The sequence below is a fragment of the Camelus ferus genome, chromosome 11 (genome assembly GCF_009834535.1).
Source record: "Camelus ferus isolate YT-003-E chromosome 11, BCGSAC_Cfer_1.0, whole genome shotgun sequence".
Taxonomy (NCBI): domain Eukaryota; kingdom Metazoa; phylum Chordata; class Mammalia; order Artiodactyla; family Camelidae; genus Camelus; species Camelus ferus.
The window spans coordinates 24,283,644-24,296,763 of record NC_045706.1 but is presented as its reverse complement, the minus strand read 5'-3'; the positions used below and the strand labels follow the sequence as shown (position 1 = coordinate 24,296,763).

Genomic DNA, 13,120 nt, shown 5'->3' with positions numbered 1-13,120 from the left:
TCTAAGCTCCACTCAGGCCTCATTTTCTCTGGGAAGCCTTTCCTGAATTCCCAGGTTAGTAAAATGTCTAGCCTCTTGCTTCCACAACCTTCCTGTGCATACCCTCGATTACCCCATACATTATATTGAAGAGATCAGCTTATGTGTTGTCCTCTATGATGCTAAGATTTAGGAGAGCAAGGACCATGTCTTCCTCATCTTTCTATTCCTAGGCATAATGTAGAAACTCAATACTGAAATCTAGGAGGGAAATCTTCTGCCTGGTAAGACGATGGAAGTTAGAAGGGGCTGAAGTATTGTCATCTTTCTCCTCATCTCTAAAACACAGTCCCATTTGTGTTTTTAGGTTGATTAATTTCTGGAGGTATGTAGGAGGGGAGATGGGGTAGTACAGAGTTTTGGCATACTTGGAGGATTTTCCAATTGGTTATCCAGGACCTCTCAATCTGAGTTAGGCCCAGGAGACCAAACCCCTTTTTCAAATGAATGTAGAAAGTGGCTCAGAGGTAGTGTGAAAAGAAGTGTTATGGTGGTTGTATCCTCTTCCCCTGACTCTTTGGGTGAAAAAGGCAAGATGCTCAGCTGGACCCAGAGATCAGGAGCCTAACATGCAGGTGCAAGAAGCTGTTAAGAAGTTCTTCAGGTCTCATGTCAGGTCTGATAAGTTCTTCAAATTAGAGGATCCTAGCACAAGGATGGTCTTTGGATGTCTGGTTGTGAGACCACATTCCTATGGGGTTGGGGATAGAGCTTCCCTGGACTTGGGTCATCCATAAATGGGAGGAAATCTGGAGAAAGTTGGTATCTTTTTTCACTGCCTCCCAGTAGTCTCTCCAAGTCTGCAGGAACACCTGAGTTTTATTCCAGCAGACAGGCTGGGAATTTACCATTCAATCTGCAAGGAGAAAACTCATCCTTCTGCCCTCTTCCTACACACTCTCACTTCTAGGTAATTCTAAATATCCTAGCAACCTCTATCATTTTGCCAGGAGAGAGGCAGCTGGGGGCAGGAGAGTGATGACTCGGGTGGGCATCTAGACCTCAGGCCTCTCATTTCTTTTCTTCTTTTTTATTAGTTGACGTGTAGTTGTTTTATAATGTTTCAGGTGTACAGCAAAGTGATTTAGTTATACATATACAAACATACATACTTTTTTAAAAGATTCTTTTCCATTATAGCTTATTACAATAAATTGAGTATAGTTCCCTGTGCTATACAGGATGTCCTTGTTGTTTATCTATTTTTTATACAGTATTGTGTATCTGTTAATCCCAACCTCCTAATTTATCCCCCCTCCCACACTCAGCATTTCTAAAACAAACAGGAAAGGCTTCAGTTTCCTGTCACTGGTAATGTGGACTAACCTGTGTGAATAGCTTTTTTTTCTAGGTAGGTAGAGTGTCCAAGGTTTAGGATGAGGGTCAGAGCTTAGAGTTATAGTCTGATAGAGTAAAGCATAAGAGGTAACGAGGGGCAGTGAAAAAGAGAGCTGGATTGGGTGTGAGGACACCTGGGTTTGTCTCTCTGCTCTGCCATTAACTAGCTATACAAATGTGGGGGCTATCTTTTCACTCTGGTACTCAGTTTCCTGCCCTGTAAAATGAAAAGACCTGAATTAGATATCTAAGGCTTCTGCCACCTCTCATTGTGTCTATGTCAGGGTGGTAGGAATGGGGCACAAGACAGAGGAACAAAGTTGCAAAGGGGGACAAACACATCTATGAGAAGCCAAACAGGGCAGGTAGACGGGAGGGTGGGGGAAGGGTGGTTGGAATAGATTGCTTCCCCAGAGCTGTCTTGAAAGGAAACGATCCCTCAAGGGTCATTGTATTGGCCCAGGTGACTTTGATAGGGTATGGCGGAGAGAATGAGGTGATGGTGGGGGGTGGGGTAAGGTCGTCCACTCAGACTCTCAAAACGGACCCCGCCCCCTTTCCCGCAAATCATAGCTTTCTTCCCCATAATACCCAGCAGCCACTGCCAAGCGGCGCACTGCAACCGAACTCTAGCTAATTCCTCCTCTTCATCTGCCCAGCACAATTTCTCCTTTTTTATTGGCTTTCTTAGCTGTCGCTCAGGGAGTCCTCGTATCGGTTGGTTGCCTTCTGCCTACCCTTTCTTTCCCTTGTAATCGCTCCTCTTTAGGTAGTACCCGCCTCTCGAAGCCACTTTCTCTTCTTCGATTGGATAATTGCAATGCCACTTTTCACGGTGCCAAGCTATGATTGGCTGCGCGCGGCAGGGCTCGCGCAGTTACCAGGCAGCGGGCTAGACTGAGGCTAGTTACCACGTCAGTGAGCTGACAGGGAAGGTAGCCGGGTCCACCGCCCGTTCTGGCCGACTCTTCCCGGCAGACTGTGCGGTCCTTGACTTCGGCCTCGACTCCCAGGAAACGGGCTCCTTCCCTGCTCCCATCTGCCACCAGAGCCGGGAGAACTGCTCGGAGACGCCTTCGGGGCCCGGGCTGGACATGAGCAGCAGCTGCCGGTCCTGGGACTAGGCCCCGCCATTTTGGATCCTCTGACAGGTCGGTGAAGTCTCTTAAGAGTTCCAGTGGCGTGAAGGCCGCCCTGACATCGCGAAAGGGAGTAAGGGAGAGGAGTGCCCTTAAGCTGAATGAGCCCGGATGGGTTAAGAACGCAGAGGCAGGAATGATAGGTGGGAGAGATTGTTGTGGGAGGGAACTGGGAGAGGTGCAGGGGGCAAAGGTCAGGCCCCTGCAGCCGGAGGGGCGACTTCAGCTCTGGCATTTGATTCCTTGCGGGTACCCGAATCCTTCCTGTATTCCCAGGCTTAACCTGGCCGTCACCTGCGCTCTTCCGGAGCTTTCTGCATCCTACAGAGCCCAGTCCTCAAAGGCTGAAAGCGAATCTAAAGAGCGTTATGCGTTATATCTACTTTTCAGGGTTGATTTTTAGGCGTTAGATATGAGCATCTCCTCAGATTCTCTACAGCGTCCACTTATATGTGACTGCCTCATTAATGCAGCTGAACTGCTTCATTAATAATGAATGATGAACTAGTGCAACCTAGACCAGGTAGTGAGAAGAGATGTGGGAGGATTGAGGCCAGCCTCCTGGGGACCTGGGCTAAGAGAATACTTTCCTTTTATAGGGCAGCTCAACTGTCAGTCTGGATCTGTATGTAAATACTGGACTTATCTTCTGAGCCTGTTTCTTCCTTTACACAATCTTTTACAGATATTCTCTTCTGGTGTTATGTTTTTGATTGGCATTTTCCCTCCAGATCTTCTCCTGGTCTAAGGACATGAAGTTCTGTCTCAAGGAAGCCACTGTATTATGACATATTTGGTGGAGAGCAGAGAGGGATTTGAATACCTGTCAAGTTGGTATTGTTGGCCTCTTATTTTTGGTGGGTAAAAAGAGTCATGAGAGGTGTTCAGTCAATTTAAAAGTGGTCAGGGAAGCAGAGTGAATGATGGGACTTAACCCCAAAAAGTGTAGTTTATAGCACCATGATGACCTTTGATAAACTGCTGTATTGTAAAGCTATGAAAGTACCCCAGAGGTAAAGAATGCCTTTAGAAATGAGGAATCATGTAGATAGTGTTTTTTGATGCATGACATAGAAATTTGTATTTCTTTAAGTCAGGTACACAAGGCACTCCTTTGGGCTCTGTGGAGGATACAGATGGAGAGGTCTGTTTGGGGATTGTTCTGCTCAGTTTATGCACTTCTTAAAAGCAGTAGCATATATGTGCCCTGGCCTAGTTAAAGCATGTAGTAGAGATAAAGCAATGTCAACCTAATGCCTTTCAGCATGTAGTGGACACTTAATAAATGTTACCTGTACCTAGGATTAGTTTTAGTATGTGATCCTGACTTGTGGCCTGCTTCTGGCCCTGGCAAATAGGACTTTTGCATGGTGAGGTAGTAACAGACTCAAAACCTCATTTTGTTAGAAGGGAAAACTATCTAGGATCTAGAGTGACTAAACTGCCCTCCTGAAATTGTGTGTGTGTATTTGTGTGTTGATAGGCACAGCATTTATTGTTTGTCCTTATTGATTTAAAGTAAGTCAGGTGTAAATGGTACAGGAAACTATTTGCATTTTAACTTGCTGATCTAAGTGGCAGAAGGTCCAAAAAAGTATTTGAGAATACCTAATGAAGTGACATAGTCAGCCCAGGAACTATCCAGGTTTAATAGGTCTACCTTACTCATCTGTGTTTATACTCCCTGTTGAGCCCTGTTGAGTTGATATGCTTTGCATAATAGATAATCTAATATTTGGGTAGTTAACACTATCTACCCAGACAACATCCACACTATCTACCAATCCAACATCTTTTCAGTTGGGCCTGGAGGTAACTTAGGTATAAACGATTTTCCCTTTTCTTACTTAAAAAGTCATTTTCTAGATAGGAATAATTCTTTATTCCCAGCCCCAACTCCAAATTGGAAAATTTGTTCTTCCTTCAAGATTTGTATTTGAGCTTCTTTTTAAAGGTGGCTGTAGACAGTATGTTCTAATCTTGACTGTGATGTTCATTGGCACAGTGGGAACTCAGGTTGTAGACACATCTCATGAGTAGCTGGGCACCAATCGCAGTTGAACTGGAAGTTCTCAGAATTAGGCCACTTCTTCACTTCCCTGTGCACCAGAAGACAGGATGACTGCCACTTTTAGATAACAACTTCAGTGGGTGGAGGGTATAGCTCAGTGGTAGAGCACATGTTGGCATGCAGAAGGTCCTGGGTTCAATCCCCAGTGCCTCCATTAAGAGGAAAAAATATACATAGATAATAACTTCATTGATAGGGTCTTAGACTGGCTAGTGTGGGCAGCTTGAGAGGAAAAAGACACAGCTCCTGCTTTTTTTTTCTTTATGTTTTATTTATTATTGTATTACTTAATTATTTTATTTTGGTGCCGGGAGGTAACTAGATTTATTTATTTTTAGCGGAAGTACTGGGGATTGAACCCAGGACCTCATGCATGCTAAGCAAGCACTCTACCACTTGAGTTATACCCTCCCCCCACAGCTCCTTCTTTTGAGGAGACCCATTATATTTATACAGTACTCACTGGAAGGATCATCCTAGTCTTTGTACACCACTTCTGTTAGTTGACCAGTCTGTCCCTGTGATTCAGTGTGACTAACTAGAATGATTCTGCTGTTGGAGTAATTGTGGAGTTGAGTTGAAGGGAGAAGGGGAGGTTCATTTTACCTCTGACTGGAAGAGCTGTATAAATGTAATTGGCAGCTATTTAACTTTTATTGTTCCTCTTTTTCTGTATCTCAGTATGTTGTACAACAGTTGTTTAATTAAATGAAAATGTAATGGGGCACTGTAGTGATTTGGAGCCCCAATTATAGTGGATGGGATCATGGAAGTAATGATTTGTTGCCATCACATAAACCAAGGATTACAAGCTCAAATGACTGAGTATCGAGCAGGTGATGTAAATGAGTGATGAGCCAGGAGGGAATGTATTAGGATGTAGTAGTGACTATAGTGTACTGGAATGTGGGCATAGTATGACCATTCTTCCATTTTTTAGGAGAAACTGGAGATGCAGATTATTATGTTTTAAACTGTTGGCAGCTAGTTAAATTATTAAAACCCTTTGCAGTTGACAAAAAAATGTCTGAGGTGGGGAGGGTATAGCTCAAGTGGTAGAGTGCATGCTTAGCATGCTACAGGCCCTAGGTTCAATTCCCAGTACCTCCTCTAAAAATACATAAATAAATAAACCTAATTCTCCCCCATGCCAAAAAACAACAACAACAAAAAACAAAAACAAAAAAATGTTTGTGCCTGATGACAGTGGATGATGGTCCCTGATATATAAGATGGGCAGGCCTTTTAAGACTTAATCACTGTAGTTTTCTATAATCATACAAACTAACTTTTTAATCTTTTTCTTACTCTGCCAATTTTCATCCTTAGTTATCATGTTGGGTGTCCTGAGTAATGGTTAAAAGATGAGTGAGAGAAACCTTGCTTCATTTTTCATCTCCAAGCTGGCAGAAAGGACATCTTTGGACAATTCTGGACATATTCCAGTAGCTCGCCTTGCAGTTCTTGGGTTAACCTCAGAATCTCCATAGAGGGAGGAGGTCGAATGGCAGCGCTGAATTATACTGGTCACCTGATTATCAAGTTTGGGAGGATTTTTCTGTCGTGTCCTGTCAGGGCACCAGATTTTTTCCTGGTTTGATTTTTCTCTTAACTCCACCCTTCAAGTAAATTTCTCAATTTTATTTTTGTAGTTTTCTCTACTTTTAAAAAATTTTACATGAACAGGTTAAAATGTCTTTAATTAGTTCCCAATAATTACAACTTTGGAGATTGCACATTTAAAACTCCATATTTCTGCCCTCTCTTGAAAAATCGGAAGGTTTGGCAATGCTGGGTTCATGTTTCCTTATGGTAATTGGCAGGAGCTGAGAAGGCGCTGCCTCCTCTCTTGATAGAGCTTGGCATCTCCAGGTTTTTTTTTTTTTTTTTTGTGACCTGCTGAGTCCAGTAAGTTGTTCACTAGTTCAATAATTTTTGGTCACTATCAACAAAGCACAGAACTGTGGCGTGTTCCTTGGCCAGCTCTAGAACTCTTATAAATTCTGCATCTTTAGTGCTCTGCAGTGTTCAAGGGGTTGAGTGAAGATAGGCCAGTTGATGGTTGTTCAGCTAGCTGGTATTTTCTAGCCCCTCAGAAAGCCCATCAGAGTTGTCTTGGTTTGCACAGCTCTGTATTAGATACCAAAGCACCATGAAAAAGAAAAAAAACTTGTCTTTACCTTTGGAGAATCTAACTTCTAACTGGAAAAGAACAATTTTTAAGCAATTAAGAAAAAAACTTAATGGTTACTAATAATCTATTTAGATTCAAAGAAAATAAGATACATACAATATATGAAGAATTACAATGACATAAAGAATTGTATATTTCACAGAAGAAAAGTGAACAAATAGCATATGAGGAGACTTCAAGAAGACAGATGTGAAAACAGAAGCATTATGATTTGGCTGGTGGGTAAATGTGGGTTCTTTTTGTCCACAGGGTAGCCTATATAGAAGGTTTGTAACTTTTGGTAGAGAAACAAACACGGGATGCAGAAAGAAGGTTTGCCTGCCTGGCTTAGAGTCCTTCTATGAAGTCATTGTTCTCACAAGAGGTGAATGTGAGCTGCACAGTATTCAAGAGTCAGTCTTGATATTAGTTCATTTATTTATTCATTTAGCATTATCATTTTTCTTACTATGTGTTAGGCATTGGGGATAAAAAGGTGAATAAATCATTGTCTCTTCCTGAGATGCTCATAGTTTCATGGAAGAGACAGGCTAAATAACTAATTATAAATCAGTATCAGATGTGTTTAATAGAGGTATGTACAGTGTTAACTGGGTGACAAAAAAAGGAGTACTAATACTCTCTGGGGGAATGGGTTAGCTAGGGAAGACTTCTCAGAGCAGGCATTATAACAACAGCCAGCCTTTCTCTGGCATGCTTGGTGTTTGACAGGCTTCTTATTTAGGCGTTACAACAAATAGATGAGGAGGTACTATAGCTCCATTTTGCAATGGAGAACTTTAAACGGGCTCAGAGAGGCTAAGACAGTTGACTAAGATCGTATAGGTAATAACAGTCAAGAATACCACTGTGGTATTCTGACTGTCATTGACTTTTGGATGGAATGAATAAGAATATACCAGGTGGACAAGAGTGGGAAAAATATTCAAAACAGAAAGGCAACAGCATGCGCAAAGGCAGACAGCAAAGACCCAGACTTTAAAAAAGAAGGACCTTTTGATGGTCTGTTTTATACATACAGAGTATATACAGCATATGTAGGACGTCAGTGTCCCAAACACAGCTTAAAAAACAGAACATTACCAAAACATGTATGCTCTTCCCTGCTAGTCACATCTCCCTTCCCCTCAGCCACTGTTGTAAACTTTTTGTGAATTTCCCTGGGGGTATAGTCTTAGCAGTGGAATTGCTGAGATACAGGATATGAAGTTCTTCAGCTTTGCTAGGTAATGCCAAATTAGTATCCAAATAAGTTGTATCCATTTACAGACTTGCCAGCCACTTGGTCTGCATTTTTACCAACTCTTGGTATTGTCAAATTAAAATTTCTTGCTATTTTGAGGGTGTAAAAATGGTATCTTATTGTAATCTTATTTGTAATTTTCTTGATTATTAATTAAGATAATTTTTCATATATTTATTTACCATTTGTATTTCTTTATTCTGTGAAATGCCTGTTCATGTCTATTGCCAATTTTGAGGAGGGTTTATATGTCCATTCTTTTAGTTTTGTAGCAATTATATTATGGATCTTGCTTCTTTATTATATGTGTTACATATATTTTTCTCCCAGTTTGTGACTTATCTTTTCCCTCTTTTTTATGATGTCTTTTGAACAGTTGCCTTTAATTTTAAAATGATTTAATTTACCAATTTTTTATGTGTGGGTTATGCTTTTTGTTTCCTATTCAGGTGCATTTCCCCTATGCTGAGATAATAAAAGTATCCTCATATATCCTAAAAATTTTCAAATTTTTCTTTTTCACATATAAGTCTTTCTTAATTCATTTTAAATAGAATATTTGGTATTTCATGAAGTAAGGATCCAGTTGATTGTCTCTGTTTCTCCTGCTTTTGTTTAGATCTAGAGGGAGTTGCCAGTTGATATAATGACTCCTTCTCTTGGATCCTCTTGGGATGAGTAACTGGGATGCTGCAAAGTACCCAGGGAATCTTGTAGACCCAGCTTTAAACAGACAGTGCTTTCAAAGGATATACATTGCTTAGAGTCTCTGATCCAGTGGCTTATCTGGCTGGGGATGTTGGTGTGCATTTGGTCATTCCTTTTCATATTATTTCTGATACAAGGTAAATCTTAAGTTCTTTTCTACCGTACTCATGAGATCTCTCCAGGTCTTTGTGACCTTGTGACAAGGCGTTCTAGGCCCTTGGCTACTAGACAGCAAATGGTTCATCAGAGCTTCCCATTTGAATCTGAAGGGCAAATTCCCTTGGGAGATTCCCTGGGTGAGGAGACATGCTCAGAGGTTTAGAGGAAGATTAGGCAACTCTGCATAGTCCTTGAAAATAATTCCTCTTCATTCTCTAGATGTTTCTTTTTCACTGAGAAAAGGCACTTAAAACAAGGATTTTTTTGCTTAGATCTTTGTTATCTTAGAAAGTTGTTAACTTTTGATGTCTAATAAATTTTGATCGAATGTTAAGTTGATTACTTCAGTTGGCATCCCGCTTCAAAATTTATTTCCTCCAGGAAGAATCCTCCCAAGCAGCATGTAGATCATAGTCGATCTCAGTTAAGTCTTATTGTCAGTTTTGTTTGCAATTTGTAGTATATAGTGTTGTTGCTGTTTATTTATTGCTATGTTGTTTTTAGTATGGGTATTTTGTCTCATTCTCTTAGTTATTTGAAAGAGAAATTAAATGTTCTTAGTTTATAGTGTTCCCTTCCAGGCCCCCTAAAATATTTTTTACAATGATAGGTATTCAGTACATATACTGAATAGTAACTATATACTGAAAGCCCTTCATGTTATGTTCCCCATTTGCTTTTCTAGCATTAGCTGCTATTATTTACCTAGGAATAATGTTCCAACAAGTCTGGAATAATCATGATCCCCTAAATACATACTGAATTTTCCCACCTTTAAACCTTTACTCTTGCCTTTCTCTCCTTGTGTTTGACTGAATTCTGTCTGTCTTTCATTTGCTTTTACAGGGCTCTCTGCCAGAAATAATTTTCTTTGCTTCACTGCTGTGACACTGTGTATCACTCATGTGTTGGAGATATATATGGGTTTGTGTGTAGATGTATATGTTTTATCTAATCTACAAGGTTATAAATTCTTTCTGGATGGGTAGGGACAATTCTGTATGACTGGGCCTAACATTCTGCTTGGCATGTGCTAAGTGATATCTGACTGAAGTAAATGTTTGTTAGTTAATTAACTTTGTTGCTCTTAACTCATTTACACATGGAATAATATAACTACCTTTTTTAAAGAGCCTATTCACTTAAAAAATCAGTTAATTAAAATGTAAAAAGAGATATATGTATGTGACACAAAATTCAAAATTCAAAAGGTACAAAAGAATATACAGAGAAAAAAAGTAAGTCTTCCTCTCACATCTGTTCCCCAGTTCCTTTCTCTGGAGGCAGCCTCTGTTAGGAGTTTCTTAAAAATTTTTCCAGAGATCTAGAGCATATTCATCTTACTTAAATAACTTAAGAGAGATACTAGAGATTTTATCTTTTCTCTTCTGATACTTTAAGTTATTTTCAAATTTGTTGTTTTTTTTTTTCTTCTGTTTCTTGGTTCTCCTCCTCTTCATTGTTGTATGTCCTCATCATTGAATCTTCTCAGTTCATTGAAGAGAACATTGTTGTGTGCCTAGAGCATTTGTTTGGAAAGGAGAGTCTTCTGAGACTAACCTAGTTGTTTCTTTAAATTATCATTAAGATAAATGCTGTCTTTTGTTGGGTTCCCTTGTGGATTGAGAGAGGTGTTATGGGCCTAGACAAAATTTGTACCATTTCTTTTTCCTTTATCATAATGGTTTTCATACTTCTCACTTTCTTTTGCAAAATATGCAAAATAGAGCTACGTGCAGTTTTTCCCCTCTATATCTGACTCAGTTTTATTTTAGAGCCTGATAAATTCTGTAAGTGCTTCAAGGGCAGAAGTTGTATCATATCACTTTCATCATCATTAATTTTTACTTATATTGATGGTACAGCAATATATTCTCCTTGTAAAAAGTTAAAACATTATAGATAAGGTTAAGTATCCTCTGATTACACTCCGATTTCATAGAGATAACCATGGTTATTGAGTTTGGGGTATATCTGTCCAGATTTTCTTTTTTTTAAATAATAGAGGTTCTGGGCACTGAACCCAGGACCTCGTGCACTCTACCAGTGAGCTATACCTAGCTCCGCCCCCAACCCAGGCTTTTTATTCTGTGTTTACATATCTCTATATATACTTGTATAAAATATATTAAATGACTTAACAACATGGGTAACTCACAGACATGTTTCAAGGGAAAATGTCAAGTTGCAAAAGAATACATACAATGTGATATTAGTTATATAAAGTATAAAATATGCAGAATATGTATTATTTAAAGATATATATAAATGAAGTAAAAATATAAAGCAACATAAAAGTTTGATAAACATCATATTTAGAATAGTGTGACCTGTGAATGAAAGGAGGGTGTGAAAACAGAGGACACACAGAGATTTTAGTTATACTATTCTTGATCTGCATACTGGCCAGTTGTATTACTCTTGATATCTTACTGTAGTATGTCATATATTGTTTTTTTAAAAATAAAAATCTAGTATTTTTGATATAATTATGAATGACATAGGAAAACAACATGTTATGAAACAAGTTGGTTACAACTAGTGGATAGAGGATGACATACTTCACTTTTTAAAGTAATTTTAAAGTGGCAGTGAGGGTATATAGCTCAAGTGATAAGATAACAGGCTTAACATGCACAAGGTCCTGGGTTAAATCCCCAGTACTTCCTCCAAAGCTAAACAAACCTAATTACCTCCCCCCACACCAAAATTTTAAAAAATAATTAAACAATATGATAATAAATAAGATATTAAAAAATTAAAAGTATGTATGTATATAAAACACTGGAAGGTTATGTACCAAAATATTGATAGTATTTACTTCTGTTCAGGGATTAAATATTCTTCCCTTTGCTTTTGTGCATTTTTTGAAACAAAAAAGAAAAACAAGTACTGGAAATAATTATTAAATACCAGGAGTCCAGCAATCAAGGTCTGAAACCCAGGACATGTCCAGCTAGGGTGACAGTGGTGAGCCCAGATGCACAACAACATCATTCTTTTCCTACAGGAATGCTGTTTAACAAACTGTTTCTTTACATTTGATATTCCCAGCATACTTTTATTTAATAGGAATCTGTGACTATTAACTGGTACAGCAGCAAAGTGATGCTAGCAACTTTGGTTTTAAATTACTACAAAATGTAGTAATTATTACAAAACATACTGAAAATAAACATAAAACACACTAGAAATGAAGAGTTCCTACAACAGAAAACCCCATCAGAGTAAACCACTGATTTTGCTGCTCTTTCTGACCTCTGATCATTTACAGTTTTTACCATAAATCTATTTTTGTTTCGTGGATCTGGAAGGAGCAGTTTTTCTTGAAAAGATGCTTTGCTTTCTAAGTATTATACTGAGTTGGAATGGCTTACCAAAATCCAAACCACTTCAGACAAATTTGACTGAGGAATGTCACCACTCTTTGCGCTTTAAAAAAAAAAAAAGTTTGCTAAGTTACCAAATGGAGAATAGCAGGATATTATACCTGTAAACAAGGCTCAAATATCTCAGGTCCCCCAAAATCTAGTATTTTGCGTAGAGTAGGTGGGTTGGTTGGTTTTTGCATAACTGGTAACATGCAGTCACATACTACAGTTCTTTTTTCATTCCACAATATGTTTGAGAGCTCTTTCCATGTCTTATTTGTATCTTTAGCACCCTGAAAGATGCCTTATGCGTAGTAGGTGCTTATTAAATAAATATTTCTGGAATTTCTTCTTCCCTTACTCTCTTAGCCTTACTCTTTTAACTTTCCTTAAGCCTGATCTAAATGTTTGTCTAACTCTATGTCCCCCCAACTCCGATTTTTATCCCTTTTGCTTTTTAAAGGGTTTCTAAATAATGGAAAGTCATTAGGTTGATTTTACATGCTCATAGGCTTTTCTGTATGCCAAGAAGAGTCTATCTTTCAGTATGTTTACTAGAGATTTCCTACAATAAGCAGGTGAACTTGACTTTTCATAACTTTTCAAAGGTAGTATCACTGCCACTGTCTAGTTTTCTGGAGCTGACTTGGCAGAATGGATACAGTCTATAGATTGACATTGTAACTGATTCCAAATCAAGGCTATTTTTCTGACAGCTTTCATTGTTTTCTTTTAACTGAAACTGTTATTTACTGACTTTAAAAAAGAACAAAGGGAAGATTTGAAATATTTCTTTAACAGACTAGCAAACTAGCAAGACAGCTGCATATCTAAATGCCAGATAGGAGAGATTTGGGA

At 38.9% G+C, this 13,120-nt stretch overlaps 1 protein-coding gene across 8 annotated transcripts in view; it reads left to right on the top strand.

Annotated features, from left to right (window-relative positions):
- The first annotated feature begins 2,276 nt into the window (after positions 1–2,276).
- GBF1 (golgi brefeldin A resistant guanine nucleotide exchange factor 1) overlaps positions 2,277–13,120 on the top strand; it is a 108,384-nt gene continuing 97,540 nt past the window's right edge. For all 8 annotated transcript variants that reach the window (XM_006182963.2, XM_006182961.2, XM_006182962.2 and 5 more), the window contains exon 1: positions 2,277–2,528. The gene's annotated coding sequence lies outside the window, so the exon portion shown is untranslated. The remainder of the gene's footprint in view (positions 2,529–13,120) is intronic.